This window comes from Passer domesticus, chromosome 5 (genome assembly GCF_036417665.1).
Source record: "Passer domesticus isolate bPasDom1 chromosome 5, bPasDom1.hap1, whole genome shotgun sequence".
Classification (NCBI taxonomy): Eukaryota; Metazoa; Chordata; class Aves; order Passeriformes; family Passeridae; genus Passer; species Passer domesticus.
In genome coordinates, this window is record NC_087478.1 from 21,336,837 (window position 1) to 21,360,917 (window position 24,081).

The 24,081-nt window shown below is 38.9% G+C and overlaps 2 long non-coding RNA genes across 7 annotated transcripts in view; one reads left to right on the forward strand and one right to left on the reverse strand.

Annotated features, from left to right (window-relative positions):
* Positions 1-8,026: 8,026 nt before the first annotated feature.
* Positions 8,027-13,128, reverse strand: LOC135301280 (uncharacterized). The gene is made up of 3 exons (XR_010363019.1): positions 11,354-13,128; positions 10,524-10,666; positions 8,027-8,994 (listed from the first exon to the last, which is right to left on the reverse strand). It is a non-coding gene; the product is annotated as an uncharacterized LOC135301280 (long non-coding RNA).
* An 8,877-nt stretch (positions 13,129-22,005) lies between these two features.
* LOC135301816 (uncharacterized) overlaps positions 22,006-24,081 on the forward strand; it is a 134,172-nt gene continuing 132,096 nt past the window's right edge. For 2 of the 6 annotated variants that reach the window (XR_010363556.1, XR_010363553.1), the window contains exon 1: positions 22,006-22,189. This is a non-coding gene — a long non-coding RNA (uncharacterized LOC135301816). Of the gene's footprint in view, positions 22,290-22,314; positions 22,607-23,331; positions 23,517-23,976; positions 24,038-24,081 lie in introns of those variants that run through there. The other 4 variants (XR_010363555.1, XR_010363558.1, XR_010363557.1 and 1 more) reach the window with 4 other exon arrangements.

Sequence of the window (24,081 nt, forward strand, 5' to 3'; positions counted from 1 at the left end):
TTTTCTTCATCTGAGTGATGTCTGTGAGATTTAAATAAAATTCTAGAGGTCTTAAATTCATAAGACACATTGAAAAAAGGTAATATTAGGTTTACAGTTATTTTGTTATTAGGTTTACAGTTATTTCAGGCTGCTGAAGCTGTTGAAAGCTCAGTCTGCAGAGTACAGCAATATTTCATCTATATATACAAAAATAGAAAAAACCCTCACATGCAGTCAGCCTTAGGCATGCAAAACCTCTGTAATTATTAGAGATAAAAGTAGGAATTAGTTATATTTTTAGAAAACTAATAATATTCTACAACTTTCCAATATATAAAGCCAAGCCCTTGCTATGGTGAAAAATACAATATATTTCTAGACATGAGAGTGACCTAGTTCTGCTTTCCTGATGCTGTGCACATCAAAGTCGACTTCTGTTCCAGAAATCTCATCATTCGGTGCAGAAAGATGTTATGCTGAGTACACTGATGAAAGCCCTTGCCTCAGTCTTCTTTTCACCTATGCTCAGTTACACAGACTGAACTTTTTACTTAGGAGGGAGTATGAAGCCAGCAGTACAGGGGCAAACAAGGAACAAAGTGATCTCACTGTTCAGCTCCTCTTGTGAACAGAGTAAACACCACATCACCTAGAGGAGACAGATGGACATTGTTCACCCATTAGCCATGGAGTGAAGATCAACCCTTATGGTGCTCTCAGGCATAGGAGAAACCACAGTCTTTGGGGAACAAAGTTTGTGACATATTGTTAGGGGGCTTTTTTTTGCTGTAGCAGGGTTCAACTTCTCACAGCAAACTTTGGCCCTTTTTTTGTAAAGAAGCTCCGTGGCACACTTCCTTTTTGGGTCAAGACCAAAATTTTTGGCTGAAAAAATGGTGGACATTTGATTTTGAATTCCTTCCTTCCTTCCTTCCTTCCTTCCTTCCTTCCTTCCTTCCTTCCTTCCTTCCTTCCTTCCTTCCTTCCTTCCTTCCTTCCTTCCTTCCTTCCTTCCTTCCTTCCTTCCTTCCTTCCTTCCTTCCTTCCTTCCTTCCTTCCTTCCTTCCTTCCTTCCTTCCTTCCTTCCTTCCTTCCTTCCTTCCTTCCTTCCTTCCTTCCTTCCTTCCTTCCTTCCTTCCTTCCTTCCTTCCTTCCTTCCTTCCTTCCTTCCTTCCTTCCTTCCTTCCTTCCTTCCTTCCTTCCTTCCTTCCTTCCTTCCTTCCTTCCTTCCTTCCTTCCTTCCTTCCTTCCTTCCTTCCTTCCTTCCTTCCTTCCTTCCTTCCTTCCTTCCTTCCTCGTCTCGTTTTTTCTTTCTTTTCTTCCTCTCTCTTTTTCTTTTTTTCTTTTCCTTTTTCTTCCCAGATTTGAGTTTTGTGTATTTCATTTCCCTTAGCCAGTCTGACACTTCACTCGGGACGGTCCCAGAGCTCAGAGGAGCCCGCGGGAGGTGCCTGTCCCACGGCCCGTGTAGGCATGCCAGCAGAGCCCTCTCGTGGAGATGCCATGTGGAGCAGCAGCACTGGGGGTTTTCCTAACCACGCAGCTCACACAGTTTTCCTAAAAGAGCTAAACAAAATTCAGAAAATGCCCACTCTTCATTTGACAGGTCTACAATTGGCGTTTGGTGGTGTAACCGAATTGCCTAGGGGGGATTCTGGCTTAGCCAACACTTGCTATCCTGGCTAGAACTTGTATGCTTTTGGCCTAAGGTACTCAATTTAAACTGATGTAAGTAGTGCTAAATACTGCTGCCATAGGTGTGTGAACAAATCATGTCCTCTGTTTCACATCCTTATGCCAGAAAGGGCTGATGGAGGAGTGCTTTCATTGGCAAAGGTAACTTCACTAAGCTGTGCTGGTGGGTCTGGCTCAACAAGGGAAAACATCTTTCTTGAGGCGGTGCCTGTGCTTCCCTCAGCTCTGATGTATGGATACTGCATAAGCAACAAAGAAGGAAAATTAAGGTACTCAGTTGCTCAGACTGTGTCTGTGAAGTCTTAAATTAAATCTGTAACATTGGCATTAAGTTATGAAGGTCTTTGCCAGTCCATTTTTCCAGCAGCCTCAGTACTTTGTAAGCTCTCAATTGCTGGAATAAACTACATCTCCCATGAAAAATAACCATGGTGATGGAAGGACAGGTATGAATACATAACTGGTTTTGCAATAGAATTTCTGCTGTACAGCAGGAAATCCTGAAGTGTAGTCTTAAACTTAGACTGTAATCCTTTGTGGTTTTATTATTTGCTGCCTCTCAAGGAAAAATAGCACTAATTAGATTATTGACATTTGCATTTATCACTGATTATATTTTAATACCACTTACTTTGTTCTTCATCTCACTTGGTTTAATTATGAGTTCAAGGATTTGATGAAAAGTCAATAGCTACTTTCATCAGGACCCCTCTGGTCCTTCTTAGGATTATTTTCCCCAGTAATCCTGTGGAAGTTGCCAAAGCTTGCTCTCTGAACACCGCTGGGTAATTTCTGTTACATTAAAGGTTTAGTTCTTATGAATTTTGAAACCACTGAAGAAACACAGGTAAGTAACCTTTCACCTCAGAAGGGAAATGTGCTATAGGACAGCGAACTTCTTGCTTTCTGTCCCTTTATTTGCTGCCATTCTTTCAGTAGGACTTAGTCTTCATGATGAATGATTCCTATGCTAACTTATAAAACTGCCTGACACCCTGTACTTTCATATCCCCTCTCTGAACATATTACTTCCTGATCTCCCCTTTTACAGCTTGTGCAAGGGCAATTCACTTTTGTGAGGCTACTGGCAAAGCAGCCCAAAGAGGTCATATGGCAGTTAAGCCTTCTCAGTGACCAGGGAATGGGATCCCATTAAAACTGTATTTAGCTGGCATTAGTCCAGCCTGGTGAGCCATGACAGCAGTGTTTCTGTGAATGTCGAGGCAGCAGAATCAGATGTGGGGCTTACAGAGGGTCTGTAGCCTGTACTGCGTTTGCAACTGCATGTTGGTTTCTGAGACCAGAAATCCACATGAGAGAAAAAAAGAAAGATGCAGAAACTGAGGCAGCAAATCTATTAACTGCCTATATAAACTCCAGAGGTTGTAACAGTGAAACAAAAGGAAAGTTAAGCAAGGAAACAGAAAATGTGAGCAACTTCCAAAAGGACTCAGTGATAGCTGTTTGTATCATGATACAGTCTTGTATCAAGGTGCTGAAGTGGATCTTTGGACATCCCACTGTCATGAGTCATAGATTTTTCTTGGCTCCTACATAGTCAGAGTATCAGATCATCATTGATTCTATAGGATCAGGGATCCTGAGAGAGGGAAGACAAAGGGTCTGAAGACTGCAGGCAAAAACAGTCATAATCCTGTGCATGCCTACTTGTAGCATGCCTTGAGAGCAGAGAAAATTCATGTTTATCTATTGTTCCCCAGAGGTTATGGCTCATGCTGCACATACTAAATTACCCATGCTTGTGTTGTTTATCACTTGTCTAACATTCCTGATCCTAAAAGTACCTAATGTGCATGCTGCTATCACTTTCTTAGTCCACAAAGTTCAAGGATACCAGGGGTATCTGCCAAAGGGTTTATGTCAGCTGTCTCTGTCTGATGTTTTGCCTCTATGACCATGCTTTCTTGGGGTTTTTGTTTGGTTGATTGTTTTGGGGTTTTTGTTTGTTTGTTTATTTTGGAGTTTTTTTGGGGGTTTTTTGAGTCCAGGGGGAAACATGGTACAAGACAGGTGCGTGTGATAAATTCGGCTCAGAATAAACTGGTGAGGAAACCTAAAGAACATCCCCTTGAGTGACCTGCCTTTGTGAATCTGAAGTCTTTCCTGGAGACCTGCTTAAATTACAAACTAGAAAAAGCACAGAAGGGAAAGAGGGTGCTAAAAAGGTGATTAATTTGTGAGACATCTGGGATTGCTAACTGTATGGGCATCCTTTCCCTTTGTTATTGCATCACCCCAAATGTACCTCTCATCCTCCAGTTTTCTCCCTGATCTCACTGGATGGTGCTTCATCTCCAGCTGGGCTTAAAATCAGTACACTGTCTAATTCCCCAAGTAAAACAGGGAGATGTGGGAGTAATCTCCAGTTCCCCTTGGCAGAGGTTTTTCACCTCGATTCCAAGTTTTTCAAGGGTCATTTGTGTATGAATGCTCTCCTTTGGGTCTTTAGACCATACAGATTTATGTAGCCTTTTCCAGGGTAGGGAAGCATATTCATATTTCTGAAGATTCCTAATCCTACAAACACTAACCTTGTCCCCACCTCACTCTGGAAAAAGACTGCATTTTGGAGCAGACTCATTCAGATGCCCCTAAGAAGCATGGCAGCAGGTCCTAGCCTAAGGGAATTCTTAGGGAAATTCCAGTCTCTTCACAGAAGCACAGCCACATTTCTCTGCCATCAGAGAAACAAATAAGTGCATGAGGAAAAAGCTAACACAGATTTTTACCTGAAATTACCAGTAACATACTTGTCTCTGGAACAGATGAGAGGTGCTTAATAGACTGAGTGAAACACAGCTGCTGAAAACCTCTGAAAGGTCCATGCCTTTCTGGATCACTGGCCAGTGGCAATGTGAGATATCATAGAGCATCTCAAATAGGTTTTGATTTTTATTGGAGTGGGCATCTGATAGCAAACTAATGGAGTTTGTCATCTTCCTACTCCCAGGGCAGCGAGCATAAGGGAGTCCCTCATGTAAATTGGTTTTATTAATTTCTTTTATTTGCTTGCAGACTTACACAGCTCTCTGACAAAAAAACAGGATCTTTTTAGCTCTTGCATCTGCATTCTGGGCTGAGATCAAGGACTTTTTTCAATGTGATTTGTAGGGTGAAGTAACAAAGAATAAAAGAAAATATAAGCAGACAAACAGAAAAAAGAAATAAAAGATCCATAGATAAAGATACCTGTGATTGTAGCACAGTCATTTTAGCCATGTGGATGCCCCAGCATTAGCTCTGCCTGCATAGGGAGCTAGAGATGAAGAGAAGTAAGGAGCTGGAATGTCACAGGTGGTGAGCATGGAACACTGAGGTGACACTTGTGCAGCAGTCATGGACCATCAGAAGGAGGAGAAATGAAAGAAAATATCCCAGTTACCTTTGATTAGCAGACAAGTGCAATGTTAATTTGGCAATTGCTTTGCGAGTCCTGTTAAGGCTGTTTCGGGCTCCTGCAGCCTGTTCAAGCCTTGTGAATCTAGGCAGCCTGATCCTGTACATCCTGTATAATGCAGGAGTGCTGCGTCACTCCCAAGTACTAGTTTGTATCAGATGTTTCCTGAAACCTCAGTGTTTTATTCACTTGGTTTTACTGCTAACTTAAAACATTAAATACCACAAGTTCACATGCCATTCAGTAATGGATGATGTCTACAGGAGTGTCCACTAGCAAAATTAACGCTCTTCTTAATAACAGTATTAATAAGATGTTCAAATTCCTGAAAATTTGAGCAAAAACAAAAAGAGGAACAATTATCTTGCTTTAAACAGTAAGTCTTAAAATCAATTAATTTTTATGCCTACAGGTAAAATTTCTTCACAGAAGTCCAAGGAGGTCATGGAGACACACAAGGGAAGGTTGCTATTATGCTACACTTTATTACTTATGCTACACTTTATTACTTTATTACTTAGGAACAAGGTACCACCTAGTCCTTCATACCATGTCTATCTATTTTTTTTTTCTAAAAGCCCAATTAACCTTTTAAAGCCCAAAGTGTACCTCTTGCCCTAAGCATGACATTAAGCTCAGGTGTAATAATAGATGACTCATTTAATTATCATGGTAATTGCTATAATTTTTTATAATGCACCATGCTCTAACTAGCTAAGAACTATAGTTTAATGAACAGTCCAAGTTCACTATAGGCAACACTCTTAATGATGCCTGTAATTCACACTACTGCTTTTGCTTTCTTCAATTGCCAAATCTGAAGTATTTAAGCATATGTCCAATCCTGAATGGTAACCTAAAGCAATTTATTGTAATTTCATGTCCAGTCATTTCCAAAAACAAAATTAAATTATAATATATTCTGAATTATAATTTTTTATCTGAAAATCTCCTGCATCCCAATTCTTTGAGACAAGTAATCAAACTTGGTGGTTCACTTATTCCTGTGAATGTGCCCATTAAATTCTAGTGAAAATCTTCCTAGAGATACACATAACTTTGAGAGATGACAAGCAGTGTTGACTTTCCCAATGTATTCATAATTACCAAGGGCTAATTTTTCATATTAAGAGAAGTTCATAGCCAGGAGAATTGCCTATGCTATGAATTGCCTATGTACATGTATGTTGGAGTGTTAAGTGAGAGGAGGAGACAAGTAAGAAATATCAAAAAGCCATCTCCTCATCCTCTAACACTGAGCAGTCCTGGGGCACTGCAACATCCTTTCCTTCTCAGTTTTATCTATTCTTGCCAGGAATACCTGAGAGAGTAAGAGTTTCTGTTAACAGATGCAGGTACACAACCTATGTAAAAGTCATTAAGGAGGTCTTTCAGGAGAGGAACAAATTCTGTTTCATTCCAATCTAGTGAGCCAGATGACATGATTTATTTGTATTTATCTTGATTTTTTAATAGGAAGAATGGTGTGACCCTTAATATGTAGAACCGTAATATTTTTCTGTACCTTTTAATATCTGTGAAGCCTCAACTGCTCTTCACCACTTAGCACATTGCTAATAAGACAGTTAATTAAGTTATTAATTAACCTAATTAATTGGGTGAATATTTAGTGTTTGGGTGCACTTCTACTGCAGTGAAGAGTGGGAGGGGTTCTCCCTGGGTGAGAGCCCAGGGGAGTCAAAGCTGAATAGTGTGTTCAAGACTCCCAGACACCAGAAGTGTACAAATTAACTGGATGTTCCACAGTCACTACCAAAATTATCCTTTCTGCACACTGGTAATGTGCTCTTCAAAGATCATTGTTTCTTCCCAAACCTCTTTTTCTCTGTTTGCAGTGCTGGAATAAAATAAGTATAGGGGGTCCCTTATAAGATTATAACTGTTAGGAGCATACTATGCAACCTCTTAATGAGTTCCATTTCCCCAGTGTGAACTCAATAATCCATTTAACTTGGATGCTATTAGAGATTTTTGCTACCCATCTTGCTTCTGCTGCAGCCTATTTCAGACAAGTGACTTCACTATCATAGGTAGACACCTGGTGCCCATCAGAGCTGCTCTATCACTCCCCTCCTCAGCTGGACGGGAGAGAAAAAAAAAATGAAAGTCTTGTGGTTTGAGTTAACGGCAGGGAAGACCACTCACCAGTTACTATCACAGGCAAAACAGACTCGACTTGAGGAAAATATTTGAATTTATTGCCCATCAAATCAAAATAAGATAATAAGAAAACCCCCAAATTTCAGAACACCTTTCCCCCACCTTTCCCTTCTTCCTGTGCTCAACCTGACCCCCCGGTTCTCTATTTCCTCCCCACAGTGATGCAGCGGAATAGGGGGTGGGGGTTATGAATTGTGTCCTGTTCACCATGCATTGTCTCTGCTACTCCTTCTCCCTCAGGAGGACTCCTCATACTTCCCCTGCTCCAGCATGGGATCTCACACAGGAGACAGTCCTCCGTGAACATGAGTCCTTCCCACAGGCTGTAGTTCTTCATGATCTGCTCCAGCTTGGCTTTCCCATAGGTCACAGACTCCTTTGGGCATCCACCTGCTCTGGCATCATGTTCCCCGTGGGCTGCAGGTGGATCTCTGCTCCCCATGGACCTCCAGGGGCTGCAGGTGGATCTCTGCTCCCCCATGGATCCCCATGGGCTGCAGGTGGATCTCTGCTCCCCCATGGATCCCCATGGACTGCAGGTGGATCTCTGCTCCCCCATGGATCCCCAGGGGCTGCAGGTGGATCTCTGCTCCCCCATGGATCCCCATGGGCTGCAGGTGGATCTCTGCTCCCCCATGGATCCCCATGGGCTGCAGGTGGATCTCTGCTCCCCCATGGATCCCCATGGGCTGCAAGGGTACAGCTGCCTCCCCATGACCTGCACCACGGGCTGCAGGGGAATCCCAGCTCTGGTGCCTGGAGCACTTCCTCCCTTCCTTCTTCACTGACCTTGGTACTGCAGAGCTGTTTCTCTACATGATTTCACTCATCTCTTCACTGCTGCTGTTACACAACAGTTTTCCATTTCTTATATCATTTCCCACCATCACTGATGGGCTTGGCCTTGGCCAGAGGCAAATCCATCCTGGAGTTGGCTGACATTGACTCTGCTGGACATGGGGGAAGCTTCTGGCAGCTTCTCACAGAAGCCATCCCTGTACCCTCCCCACTACCTAAATCTTGTCTCACAAACCCAATGCAATGGTACTTCATATTAAGAACAGATTGTGAGAGAGGTTCTAACCTCTCTGAACACTAAGCCCAAAATCTAGCCCAAGACCTGGTCTTGGACTGAACCTTATTCCCAAACAGGTATAAATGGCCTAGACATTATTTTAAACACCATGGTTTGCCAGATTTCTAAAGTTTGTCTTTCTCCTAGCCCTAACCAAGGGAGTGGGCTGAGCTTTAGCCCAAGACCCAGAGATGTGTTAGAAAGTGTAAACTTGGGAGAGGCATGTGTAAGCCTTACTTATGTGCTTCTTATGTTATTGAATCTGATGTGTTTACGTTTTTTGTTCTGTTTAAAATTGCGTATTTATGTGTCTGCACAGTTCTGACTTTTCTCTGTACTGTTCTTATTTACCAAATTTATGTTGTCAGCAAATTGCATTAACAAAGTGTTATTTTGCTGCCCAGATTATTAATGAAAACATTAAGAACTCACTGCCAATGATTATCTTTAGAAGCCTAAAGAGAAGAAACTCAACAACTCATTCTTCAGCATGATTCACAGTGCTCCAAACAGTTAGATCAGTTTCTGCTCACCTTAATTAAATAATCTTAATCTTAAAATCATTAACCCCTTTGTTTCCTTCCTAATTATGATTGTTTCCATCTCCATATCCTCATCTCCAATGACTACATTATCTTTGTCCCTAGGAAGAGAGGAAAACAAGGTACATTGTGATTAATTGTAACATAGCAATACAATGTTATTAGTTTTTAAACATAAGGTTGATCCAAAATGGGTTGGCCAGAGTTGCTGTGGACTCTTCATCCTGGAGATGCTCAAAAATCAACAAGACATGGCCCTGAACTACTTGTTCTGATTAGATTTTTTTTGAGTTGATGGAGCATGGCATGAATAGTGGACAATGAACTCTGGAAGTGCATTTCAAATGCAAATATTTAACAATTTTCTTTATAATCACATGATCCTTAGTGAAATCAGAGGCTAATGCATCTTAATTGTTTTTTATTTCTATTCTGTTCTCCTATCACAGTTGTACTTCCTGTTATCCTTCATGTATAAGATTGGAGTGCTTGTACTGTATTTGAAGCATGGTTTTGCTTTCTTATTTTTAAATTGTGTGGAAACAAAAGTACAGTTACATGGGCATTGTGTGTTCATAAGACAGTACTTACTAAATAAGTTACAGCAAAATACTAGTTCATGAGGTCAGAACTTGAACCAGTTCTATTATTTATATAACTACTATTTAACCAGTAGTTAAAATAATTCACAAAAAGGTAAGGTTTAAAATAAAAGAGTATAGAAATAAATAATCCTTCCATGTCATATAAATCAAACTTCTCTGGAAAATCAGACTTATACCTGTATGTGAGTCTCACTCTTTGCACAAATATATGCAGAAATGCTTAAAAGATAATAAAGGCTTCTGTGAAAGAAAAGGTCAAGAGACCCGAAGGAAATCAGTCATACAATATATTGCACTTATTAAATCCTGAAACTTTTTCCCAGAAGCTTTGACTCTCTATGATTCTACAGACTGCAGGAGGAGCAGAAATGAAGTTTGTGAAAATATGACTAAGCAAATGTCCTTGTAGTTTTTCTTGTTATCAGAAGTACAAAATGAATTTAGGAGTTTTTGAGGTAGTCTGATAACAAAAAATGGCAATTATTTCTGTTAACATCCTGTAAAAAATCCCAGCAGGCTGTTGGGCTCTCAGAATTGGTGCTGAATAGCTGAACTTGGCTCTGTCTTGTCAATCATTTACTTTAATTTGTTGTCCATCAGTCTTCCTCTGACTGTTCCCCTTTGTAGCAAAATTATGCCTTGGGAGATTTTACCATAATCTCATGGAGCCAAATAGACCTGCTTACAAAGAGATTGCTACTCTGCTGCTATTTAGAAAATTGACAGTTCAACATCATTGCAACCAGCACAAATCATCTAAGACTATGACTGACTATTGAGGATACAATACAGATGTTCAGCTAATTTTCAATTACCTGCAAGCATTTAAAGAATTGGGCCAAAATATTTTTCTTGCACAAAATATCCTTCCAACTAATCATGCTTATTTAAAACATGGGCATATGTTTACAGAGAAATCAATTTTTTCTTGTCACATCTTACTTAGCCTGAACTTTAACTATGAACATTTTCACAGCTCCAGGGAGAATTCTCTTCTAGCTCCATGACAAATTGAAAATACTTACTAGCAGTTTCATCCTTCTATAGCCTCTTAGTTATAGGAATTATCTTTTAACTTTATTCTTCAGCTTGATCTATGTCCAGAAAGTTCTTTCACAACCATCTTCCAGTCAAAATCTCACCATCCTTTCAAATTCTTCTAAAAAATCTGTTGATGTCACAGAAATGTATTAGATTACCTCAGAAAGGACCTCAAACTATCATGGTCAGATACAGATATGTTTGAGTCCATTATGAAAATATAAAAATGCCATCTCTCTTATAATCTTTTGCTTCTGAATATATTTTCCCATCAATCAGAGTTATTAGTTCATGATCAGGCACTTGCAAAATTAATTGTGATAGAGGGAAAAATGTCAAGAGCTGGATTTCTTTTGCCAAAGTTCTGCTTGTTTACAAGAAATGTACATGAAGGTTTTTCTTGCTTATATTAAGCAGGCAATTTCTTTGCTTTCAAGTGTCACATCTGAAAGTTTTGTCAGTCTGGGACAGAGAAGCTCTAATTTTTGCTGTTTCTTGAAATCTGTTTATTTTCTGAAGGATTGTACCATTGTCTTCAGCCTCAAATGCATATGGATAACCAGAAGTGTAGTGTCCTATAACTTCTGATCAGGATCCCATTGCTTTGAATGGTGTTTTGTGTTACTCTCTGTGGGCAGACTTTATTGCTAGTTCCATTGACCTAACACATCCACCACCTGTGAATGAGCCTGTTATTCTGCATTTACCCAATGACCCACTGCATGGAAGCTGTTATTACCTTTCAACACTATTTTAGACAACACATTACACAAACACAGCTTTTACAATTAACTCATTCAAAACATCTCTTTACCTGACCTGAGGCCTGAGTCTCATGGAAAATTTTTCCACCCTCACTAGGTTACTGAAACCTCTGTAAACAGCAGGATAGATTGAATGAGTCACTCCAGTTTAATCCCTCCTGTGAAATGTTACACTTCTATGCTAATTGTTATGAATAATTTATTTCATTCTTTTTTGTGCCAACATGCAGTCACTGATAATTCAACAGATACTGAATTTCACTGCAAACTAAAATGGAACTGCATCGTAAAAAATCTTTCTGTTTCTCTGTTAAATTAATCTAGGTTCTGGTTCAGAAAAAACTAAGTTAAAAATGATTGCCCATAATGTTCAAACATTTTATGCTTGTAGATAGATGCAAATTCAGCAGCTAACCCGAGTAGATTTTGCCAGCTACTACCTTCCTTCACTTGCACTAGGTTATGTTTTCTTAGTCATTTCAGACAGTGTGATACAGTCAATTGGCCAGCGTTTATTTAAACAACTTGTGAAGAAGGTTCATGTGACTTGACATGACTATGGAAGGATTTATCCTGCCCAAACCCTGGTGTATGGTGGCCAGCTATTACTCAATACACCCCAGAATTTATTAAAAACCTAATAGGGCATTTTTACTTCAAATGTGTCTTTCAGAGCAATGGATAATTTTCTCATGTTTTATCTAATTTATCCAGCAAAACCCACAACACATCTTCATTTGCTTTGTATAGATTACAGACATTTTCTTTCCCCTCATTCAGCTATTTTTAAAAATTCTGTTATAGATGTTCTAGAGTCCGTGAGGATGTTTAGAAATAAGGGTACATAGCTATGTGTAAACAGTAACAGTCCATAATTCAATGTATCAGAAAAGTTTCTTGTTTCATTGTATAGTTTAATGGAGAAGTTAGAATATTTTTGTCTCCTTTCCATCCTCTGCTAATAATAATAATAATTTAAAAATTTATGGAAACAGCATAAATTTACTCACAAAAATAAAAAGGGGGATTTTTTCCTCATAATGTCCTCAGTATCATAAATCAGAGAAAGTTACAATGTCACAGAGAGATTGTGGTAGGCACTGAGTTGCAGTGCTCAGTACAACCCCTTAAGTGCAAGAGCACAGCAAAGTAATGGGGTGTAGAAGCTGCAACAAGTCAGCAGTGGTGGAAATGATAGAAATGTTTCACCAGGGGCACAAGCACAAGCTCCTAAGGAATAGGCAGGGAGGGCAATTCTACCCCATATTTGTTGTCTATGACAATTTGTGCAATGCTGGGATGTGCTAGAGAATTCCTCTTATGGTTACGATAAGAGCATTCCTCTGAGGAGCACTGGATGGCAATGCACATCTCGACCATTCAGAGGCACAGTAATGCCCCTAGTTACCATGGCAATCAGCAAAATACTGTCAGCATGGACTTGCTTCTCCCCACTTTTAGGAGCTCTGCTCTTGCTAGACACCCAGCACAAGTGGTCATAAAGAGCCCTGAAAGTGACAGGCAGAAATGCAGCACCATTTTGAGAGGCCACTGGTCTCTTTGGGACTTCTCTAAATCCAGGGAAAAGTTACTCAAAAACCTCTGCAACACTACCTGTGTGAGAACAGGAATATGCTGCCACTCTAAACCACACCTTGGACTGCTCCTTGAAACTCTCAGAAATGTTACACTGTTACTAGATGGAACAAGTTTATTAGAGGTCAGGTGCTGTGTGAAAAGGGAAATTATTAATCTCTGAACTGCTCTAACACAATGCTATTGCTGGCATTCAAATATTGGCAGAAACTGAGAAACATTTGCACTATTTAAATTGTGTAGTGGAGAACTGGTAACCATTATCATCATAATGTAACACTCTGGTCAATCCCAATTTCCTGAGATGTAAGATTATGTTGCTACTTCTACTGAAGAATGGCAATTTTATTGACTTTTTAGTGGTACAAAATGGTAGTCCTGGAGCCTTAAAGTCCCACTTAGTTCCTACACACTCTTTTGTTTGAAGTCTGAGTAAACTCTGAAATTTTTCAATAAAGAAATGTATAATAATTTCTCAGACTAAAATTTTTAAAGAAATCTGTGGAGAGCTTTAGTGCAGCTGGTGTGAATGAAAATCTTTCTGCTGATGATGGTGTGATCTAGGCAGGATGCCAACCTTGACTTTCTCCCAGTGAGAGCTTTACCAACTTGTTATCAAAACTGGTCTCTACTTAAGCCAAAGCTTCAGAGCAACAATTCCATCCGTGATTTGAAACCCTGACTATTCATTTAGAGCTCAGCTGCAAAGTGATATGGAATAAAACTATTAAAACCCTCTTTTTCCTATTACCCTCTCACCAAGATTAACAGGCAGCCAGGCAGCCAGTTGATTTGACATTCATCTGCACATCTTGGGGACCCGAGAGTCACTGATAGGATTTCCCTGCCCTTGTTCTGCACTGCTTTCCAGAAATCTCTACTCTCTCAGCTGTTCTGAATCAAATGGTTCTGTTCTAGCTGATGGAGAGGAACAAGTTGAAGTTGCAGAGGGAAGAAGGTGAAAACCACTTTAAATAGCAGTAAAAAAGCTTTATTGTTTATTACCATAAAAATATTGATCAAAAGCTAGGTAGCACTTAACAGTCCTAAGAAAGATATAAATAATTATAAATGAAAAATAGAGAAAATATATTATTTGATGTCTCTCTGAATAAGGGGATCTTTTCCCCAATATTAAATATTAGCAGATATTTCTAATGTTTCTATTAAATCAAATAATAGTAAGATTTCAATTAAAGATAATCATTAGAAAAAAAGCAGAACCTATTCTTGTACTGCATGCCTTGAGGTCACTAACATTCAAATAAAGAAAAAAAGTAAGACTGTCACTGAATTGGTTAGTATATTTGAAACAGAACTTATTTGCAGTGCAGTGTGTTCTTCATTGACATTTGTTAGGGGACCTATACAACCAAAATAAATATTGAAGAAAAATGAAGGGATGTAAATGGTCTTGAACACAGTGTCTGAACTGGTTTTGGCAACCCAGATTTCAACATATCCAATAATTTGATTTTAAATTGCATTTAACCCCTTTTTTTTTTTTTGTTGGGTGCTGGTGGCGGGGAGGGGGTGGGAAAAGGAGAGGATATTTTTTTTTTTAAATTACTGATCTAGAAATACAAGCTCCAAAGGAAAAAAATTAGTCTGTCTCACTGTGTCCTGGGAAGGTTTTTGTGATGGCCATCATTCACGCAGCAGTAAGCGACGACTTACGCTGCTCACACACAGTAAAAACTTTGTATTTTGTCTCTGCAAGGGAGCTAAATGAGAGCTTTAATCCTCTTCTGCTGTAGTGCAACAGTGGTAGTTATTTATAGAACTGCTCTGGTGATGGGTGGGCATTACAGATGGCTCTGTCTCACCACAGAACTAAATTAAGTAATTTGTTTCTGAAGGGGAGGTTTATTTATTGACCTCAATAAAGTTAATCTTGCTTTTGCCTAGAGCTCAACACACAAGTCTATTCCAATGGGCTCATTTCACTTTCTCTATGATTTTTCTATCTTTAAAACACTGGATTTGTTTATCTTTACATCCTTTATATTTAAATGTAACTCTCATTTCAGACCCCACTGCCTCAGGCATATTTTTTTGGTGTCTTTTTCCATGGGTGTTTTGATTTAAGTGCCTGCTAACCAGTCAGAAACCCTTAAATGTAATGGAAATAGCCTCGTGGATTAGCTCCTCTCACCAAAGAGCCTGTTGCATTGAAAAGGAGGATGGAAACAGTCCTACCACCCCTGGAGACCTCCAGCACTGTTTTCTCCTACCAGCTGCTTTGGTGGTGTGCCTTCAAGCACTGCTGCTGAACGGTGCCACGGTCCCTCCTGTGACCAAAGGCTGCTCTTGCAAAGTGACGTTGTGGCAGCCAGGTCTTCTCCTGCCCTGCTGAGACAGGCAAATCTGATCTTTTCCACACCTTCATGATTCTGACTGACGTCATGGCATCCATGGTGTTGCTCTGCATACTCCTAGTGTCTCTCATTTACCTTTTTAACTCCAGGAACAGAAAAAATAAAAATTATTCCTGAGCCACTATCCAGAACAGCATGTTATCATACAACACCATGACCCAAAATCCATACACAAAGGTCATTAAGGAAGGAAAAAAACACCACACTTTACTAAAATTTCTCACACTATGTATTTCTTAATATCACACTACAGGTAAATCACATGCTGACTAATTAAACATTTTTGTACCAAGTCTCAGGAATTGTTCTCTACAGCAGAAATTCAAGTGAAGTGAAGATGGCTTGAGGAAACAATAGGGCCTCATTGCTGCAGGTGTTAGTACAGTTCTTGATGCAACCATGACAAGTTCACAAAGTTCATTGCAACATGGTTTGCAATCAGTTGCTCCTAGCATAAAGATAAAATTGTATTTCATAGCTCACCAGAACTATCAGAAGTGCTGCCTTCTTACAGAAAAACAATTTCACAAAAAACTTTATTGCAGACTAATCTGAAGCTGTGAGACATACTTATGCCATGCAGAAACTTGAGCCCCTTATCTAGTCTGTTAACCAAATACTGCAGTTGCTGAGTACCTGGAGATATTAATTTCTATAGGTAATATTCCAGTCCACATTTAGATACATGTATTCAAGATATTTCTGGGTTTTTTCCTCTTTTTCCTTTTGAGAGAGTATTTGTACAAAATGCTTAATTCTGTAATCTTGCCTTACATATTAAACTCTTACTTCCACAATAATTTTTCAGGTCTTCTGTTCCCTGTAAAAATTAATTCAAGGATCTATTGAACGTTTAAAGGTATAGCAGGGAAAGCAGACCTTTTCTTTTAGTAATATTATGACCCCTGAATCTAGGTCTTCTGTGGAAATTTAATCTAGTCCTCATACACCCAGCAGCATTTACAGGAAATTGCGTTTTTTATTATTTTTATGATTTAGTTTATAAAATAGTACCAGCTTTTTTTTTATTTGGTGGTAATTTGTTGACACTCCAGGAAGAACCAGGAATTCTCTATATTGTTAGCAAGACACTGATGTCTGCAAAGAACAAATATGATCCACAATCTCTTCTATTTTTCCAAAGCCCAGGAAGTCTCTAGCACGTAAAATGAGATTCCCTTGCCCACTGCAAGAAGAGTACTTTACAAAGGTACCTGTTTTTCTCCAGTAGCTGTGAAAGGAATGTCACCTTGCTCAGCTTAAATTCTAGATGTCAAAATCAGAGCAGAAAAATCTGCTCCTAAAAGTACAACAGCTCAATTTTTCCAAGAGCCAAGAAGAATTCCATGTGTGTGCTTACAAAGAAACATGTCTTCTGTATTTTTCTATATTCTAGTTCTATGTTTAACCTCTTACCTCCTGCACTTCACAACACAAAATGAAAAATATTTTTTAGTTGTTGGAAATAAATATTCTTGGTTATTGGGCTATATATAAGAAATATAGTTGGTTTTGCGTTGTTTTTGTTGGGTTTTTTTTTTTAAATTTTATTTTAAGTGATCACTGTGTTGCTATGAAAAATGCTTTTTGTGGTTGAATGTGTTTGGGTGACACACAGTAAGCAATTTCCATTGCATCTGTTGTTAATCACTCATATTTGAGCTAATTCCAGACAGTCTTCATACCTTCATGTAGTTTCTAAAGAAAGGATGTTATACATGATTAAATTATAAAAACTATAATGTGGTTTAGATATTACAATGTTTGAATGTTTTGCTGTATTGGTGACTTGTTACTGCCATACTAGAATGAGGAACAACTAGAATTTTATCCTACCTTATTAAATTTATATTTGAGATGAGTTTCTACTTAAAAATTATTTCTATTGGTGCTATAACAAACCCCACCATTTTTCCAAGTACACAGAAGCTGTTAATTTCTATTGAGGATTCAGGAGGGTATTTATGTGCCAGAAACTGAATGTGGCCAATGAAAACAGATAGTTTCTGAGACCACATATTTTTGTTATATTAAACAGGAGATTTTTTCTGTTCTGAAGATCACATCTGCTCAAGACACAGACTACCATGGCCTCTTATGCAATAGCATAAAGTCAATTTTGCCAGAGGAAAAATGAATCAATGTTGTGTTTTACATATTAATTTTAGTCATACTTGTTCTGCCATATAAAAAAATGTAATGTGCCAATCATTTATGTTCTGATTGCTTAAGTGGAATCCACTTAACCCTGCCAGTGATTTTTAGTCATGGTCTAGCTATTGTAAAAATTCCCAAATACAAAAATGTTGTCTTGATCACATATAACCAGCATAATTTTTTCTTATAAATATTGGATAACCATAGAAGAATATTTGAGTAGAGTATGTATACACTTGAAGATGTTTTTTAGATTAGGTGGAGAAATTTGTTGGAAAATGAAAAGTAAAAATTTCAGGTGAAAACTGAAATTTTTGGGATAATTATTTCAGCTGCTTTTTCTAATGATGTTTACTACTCAAAACTAACACTGGTGTCAGTAGAGCCTGAGTAGTTTTGCTTGGAAGTGAATTTTGATTCTCAAAGACTTGCCCTCAACTTTTGTCAGTAAATGAAGTCCCGGGATGGGCTGTAATGAGAAAGTACATATGTCCTGCAGGAATCACCCAAACCTTCTTCCAATCTGTTCTCTATGGATTTTGATGGCCCCGTACAATTCCAAAAAGGCCATTTTTCTGCTGACCATGAAATTGTGGTTGAACAAGTCCTCCAGCTTAGATGGTGACAACTTTTACTGGCACCTTGCAGTAGGGCACCATGACTCTCTGTCACTATCTGCTCAATATTATTTGTTCCCATCCTTATGAGAAGGATTGTTCTGCTGAAAAATAAAAGAATTCAGCCAGCCTACATGGTAATGTAATTTTCACATTGCTTGAGTATCAAAATATAGATAAGTAGATTGTTCCTGGGAGGCATTAATTAGATTCCTGAGATAGGTACCATGGTTGTACTGAGAGCTTTGTTCTCTATTTATTTTTTTATTTATTCTGAAGTTCCTAGTTAAGCCTCAAACATTTTCTCTGCAATCCTCTTGTGCATAATTACATAGTAATAGATAATTCCAGAGCAAAATCCTGGTCCCATGGATGTCACTCACAAAAATTAGGTCAATTGCCCCAGTTGTCAGAAAGCCAAGCTAAAACAGCCTGAGCCCTGAGCTTTTGATCTGGACCTAGATAAGCTTTTAACATCTCAATATATTTGCTACTTTCTATCTTCATCAGCATCAAATAATAACCAAAGGTGGGCTGAGTTTGTGGTTCAGGTGTGAGATCCAAGGGACACTCAGCAATCTGGCAGGTGCTCAGACTGCTCATCAGACCTCCTCATGGGCAGCTGCTCATGGAAGAAGACTTGAGAAAGTGGAGACGAGATAAATTGCAAGATTTTACAATGGGATTTTCATCTTCTTTTCCTGGATTTGATACCTAATACTTTGTATCCCCATAATAAACACGTATTGACACAAGCTTTAGAGGATAAGTGAGTTTTCAGAAGTGAAGGAAAGTAACAATACTGGTTATTTAAATGCACTTGTGCTTAAGTTTCCTTTAAAGACTAGGGAATATGAAACACCATCAGATTATTCACATATTAATCAAGTATTTTGCTTATCTGATGTTTGCAAGGCTTAAATCTAAAAACAAGGGGGAAAAGCCGCAGAATGACCATTATTCTCATGAAAGACTTTACAGAATCACTTCAAAATATGTTGTTCTGGTAGGAAGTCTACATCAATAATGAATTAGCTAAAGAGATAAAGAGTTTCTTATTTCCTGCTGTGATATTTGGACATGTACCATTCCCTATATAGAACATTGTGAAGGTTGTGGAACAAGCTTCTCAATAATCAGCAAATTAAAATAATATTAGGCTTTTACAGAAACATACACAGTCTCTCTCCCCCTAAAGACTGATACACATTTTCTCTATCTTTCCTCCAAAATCAATATTTACTGGGGCATAAAAAGATTATGTTCCTATAATCCATGGCACACAATTTTCCTTCAAGCCCACTCTACTGTCAGATGCACTGTAATCCTTCTTTCACTTTATCAAATATAATCCTACTCCTACATTAGATACCAAAATGCAGCTGTGCTGCTGCTGGTGCTGCTAGGACACAACTCTCTTCTCCCACCAGCTTCATCTCTAACACAAAGGAATCTCCTGGCAGCTGTGGCACAGGTTAACTCTGCAGCCCACATTTCATTTTTATCAGTTGGACCAGCTCCAAGCAAAACAGATCAGCTGAAACCATGTTTATATTCATTTAAATGAACCAGACCTATGTTTCTCTGTTATTTACATTTCAAACTACCTGGTTTGTCCTAATGCAGAGGAATTAATGCTTTCCATAGTACTTGTGTTTTGGATTTTGTTTTGTTGCTATAAATTGCAGTAAAGAGTGCAAGATTGAAAACATATGCTCTGCTGTAATTTAATATGAAGAGTTTGCTGTCATTCACAAACCATTAACGTTGAATTCACTGTATTAGCAGGTCATCAAAACTCCCTAGATTGAATTACCATCCAATATTCAATTTTCTATCTCAAGTTATTCTTTATTAAAATATGAAGTGAATCACTGTACAGCAGGCAGTTTGCCAGTCAAGAAGTTATTAAATCAAATGCAGGAGGCATAGATTTAACTGTACTAGCCTCTTTTGTGCTCTGATTAGTGGCAAGATTTGTCAGAACACCTGCTTCAGCTATTCATGACTTACAGCCCAAAATGCTCTCAGCCCCTCAGCAAGGTTTCTTCAAGATAGCTGCTTTTCAAAGACATCGGACTTTTGTTTGTTTTCTTGAGACCTGCAAAACTCCTGTGCTGCATTAATTTTTACGTACAGAAATGGCAGCCACCTTCAGTGCTGTCAAAAAGATATATTCCCTGTCTGACTCAGAGCATGGCTGTAATAATGGGATTTCTTATTTTTTAACTACCAGGATTTTTAGGTGAGGATCCTGTTATGTGCTCTGCCTGCTTGATTTCCTGCTGCAAGAGAAAAATGGCATTGAGTGTTTTCCTTTCTCAGAAAATTTGATTACATTATCCAGAACTTGACATCACTGAAACAATTTGCTCTAATCAGAACAATCACTTCTGTCCTTATGTTTTCTCTGTTCCCCTTGACTTTAGACACTGCAAGCTGAAAAGTGTTTTATGCTTTACTAGAGGGCCCAGGGACTACTGAAATCCAGCCATTCAGTATTGCTGTCACGTTTCCTGTGAAACAGATGCTAACTGTCAAGAGGGGGAGCATGGCATGGGCAACAGCACACTGACAGAAAAATGTGACAGTAGTAGGAGGATGTCTTTCGGTTCCTTCAAGTCAAAGGAGATCCACCAGTGAGAAATCCATAAGCAAAGTAGCAAAAAAAGCACCAATGGGGTCTCTGTGACAGACACACAACCAGGCTATGAAAGCACCTCCATTAAAGAGCCAGACTGATGGGAAGAGCATGCAGAGAATGCAGATTACTTGGAAGCCATAGAAATGGAGAAAATGCAAATTTTGGTCATTGTTGGCCATAGTCTGTTCAGTGGTGAGTGGCATGGAAAGAGGACTCTCTTCCAGTGTAGCAGCTAGATGGTAACAAGGAAACAAGATGGTAGAGGTGAGCTTAAAACAAGTGATTTTTTTCTTCATACACGAAGAAGCTGTAAATCTCCATGCTTGAGGATGTTAAAGTATTTTAGGATGTTTAAATGTTAAAAGTTTGTATTGATTGAAGGGAGGGTTTGATGGGTATCTGAAGAGTAAATAATTTGTGTTAAAATTAATATAGAGAAAATAGCATAAACAGTATCTAAATGTGAATAGATATTAGAGGGTCCTCGAGAAACACATTGCATTGCTCCTCCCACTCTTATTAGTCTTTCATGAGCATCAATATGTCTTGTGTCAGCAACAGGATTCTGGATTTATAGGAAAATTTAATCTGGTCCAAGAGACCAACTTAATCTTCTGAATATGGACATCATAGATGTTTACTATGGATTTCAGAAAACATGAAAGACTAATGAAACTTAATTAATTTCATAAAACATATTCACAAAAGGTCTGTTTAGCTGAGATGCTGGTCATTTCAGAAAGCAATCAAATTCAATGAGTTAACTGTAATGATTTTTCCTTCTGAAATGACTTTGGAAGTGTTAACTTTTTCATGTTCTTTTGAAAAAAATCTACATCATGCAAGTGAAACAAGGCTTATCTTGGTGGCTGTGATTAGCTGTGACAGGTTGAAAGTTAATTAGAAAGCTTAACTGGATTTAATAAATGTCTGCATTTCACCAGTTGTCAATCTTGATGAAACATTGATGTGTAAACCAAGTGTACTATTGAGTCATGCAGGTGACAGCACATAACTGTCACTGCCACTTACATGCACATTCTCAGAACCACCCATATTTAACAAACTTGTTTCAGGCCCTTGTCTCAGGTGCCCACAAGTGTTGAGGAGCACTGCACATTAAACAGGGTTGCCTTCAGTGCTTGTTCCTATTCTTCTTGCAAACCATCACCTGTGACAAGAGAATGAGCTGCACCTGAATTCCTGATGTGACTAACTTGTCTAAAACTGGTACCCATGTCACACCACCCAAGGCACACCCTGAAGTCACAGAAAGGCAACACAGAGATGCTGCTGTGCTACCCCATTGCTAAACCACCACTAGACAAGACCAGGGAATTTAGAATGGGAAGGTCTATGATATCATGGTCCCCATAGCCAGTCCTACACCATGCTTTGCACAGTACATTCTGCTCTTTTTATTGGGGTTCTCTGTTCACAAGAGATGTGCAGAGTTGTCATTTATGAGAGCAGAGCACCTTGGGTGTAAATGAGGTGAGGAAGGAGGAGAACCTCCCTTACCACAGGAGGTCTCAACACCTTCCTCTGCACCAGGAGGTGAAGTTCCCCACAAGGAGCATGGATGATCAGGGAGGTTAGCAGGTGTCCCCATCCACAGCCCTCATAAATTCCACTGGGTCTTGTCTCCACAAATGTTAACACTTCTGTTATGCTTGGTGCTAAGCATGATTCTCTTTGGAATTGTGTGCTGTGACAGAGCCTGATCATTCTGCCTTTCAGAGCTGCAGGAACATTTGGTCACTGATCATGTTTAGGGAAGAAGCTGAAATGGTCTCCTCCCCCATAATGTATCTCTCCTCTTGAATCAGATATATTGAACTTGCTTCAGAGGTCAAAAGAGAAAAGTCAACATTTCTGAAAGGCTGACCTAGATTTTTGCCAGCATTAAAGGTCAAGAGATACCCTTTTTAACACTGATACAGGACTGGACTGATCTGATGTCAATACCGTTGCTGGCCTGCACTGCCTCAAGGCTGTGAAATTGAGGCACTAAATTTCATTTTAATTTCCATTTGGTCTTGAAGATCAGCAGTACATGTAATTTAGTACATGTTGGAATGCAAAGGAACACATCCAAGAGGGAGGAATAAAATCCCTTCACATCAGAGATAAAAGAAGCTCTTTTCAGTCACGGTTGTTGTCTTGGAAGCTAGAAATAGAAAGTCATCAGTGTCTTTTTTGTCCTGCTGTCATAAGGCAGATTTTCTAAATGATGTGAAATTCTTCTTTTATATACTTTGGGACTCAGAGCCCCAATTTATCTAATACTCAGCTTGTCTCAGCATGTGATGTTGTAGATGAAATATAGATCTTCAGCATGAATTATTATTCTAAATCATAAAAAAAACATTCCTGTCAAAGGCAGTTTCCAAAGGCAAAATGAGAATGAAGATGTTGTGCAATTTTTACAAAAAAAACCTGTCAATACAACTTGCTTTGTTGAACATTGACTCAGGCTGTGGTTCTGCTTCTCTCGTCAGTTCATCTGGCAGATATGAAAGCAGCTGGAAATTCTTTCTGTTTTCACTTTGCCTTCCTCAGTGCTGTATCCCTGGCCCATCAGTGAGGTTTAGGTGTTGCAGGGGGAAAGTGATAATCTTTCCAGCAAGTTTTCTGTATTAAGCAGTCTCTTCTCCAGTCCACTATTTAGGAAATGAGTTCCTTTTCACTGTCACATTTAAGTCAATTGAGCTGAAATATGGTTTAAATATAATAGTGAAAGTAAGCTCTTTGCTAGTATGTTTATTTTTTTTCTTTACCAAGACCCAAAACTGTAGCATTTGCACAGATTTTGCAGAGGGTATGTCTTCACAAAGGGGTTCAGACACCACCATGCACCTCTCCTGCCCTACAGAAGCCAGGTATTCCAGCAGCCAGAGGATGGTGCTGAAGCAGATTTGCCCAGCTCAGCCCTCAGGCATTCAGGCAAGAGCTCCACAGAGATTCCAAGCAGGGCAGAGCAAATCTGCACTCACCATCCAAACAAATCCACTTTGAGAAATTTTATCAGTCTGCCAAAACCCAGCTTTCAATTTGCTTAGTAGCACTCTGGATTTGGATTGTGTGCACTGTAGAGACAGGAATTTACATTTCACATATTCTTTATTCTCAGTTAACAGAGACTTATTCACATCTAACTAGGGTTTGAAGATAAGATTGGAATACTATTAGTGTTAAAAAAAAACCTGGTTTATATTCAGACATTATAATAATACAGACTGAAATGACCAATTCATTCAGCAAGGCCTTCATATTTTTAGACAAATATTCTCTTTCAAATACTAAAATTGAGGATTTATTGCAGTTCACAAGGAAATACATGTAAGTATATAGAAAACCCAGCTATTGCATGTTTTAAAGATAGG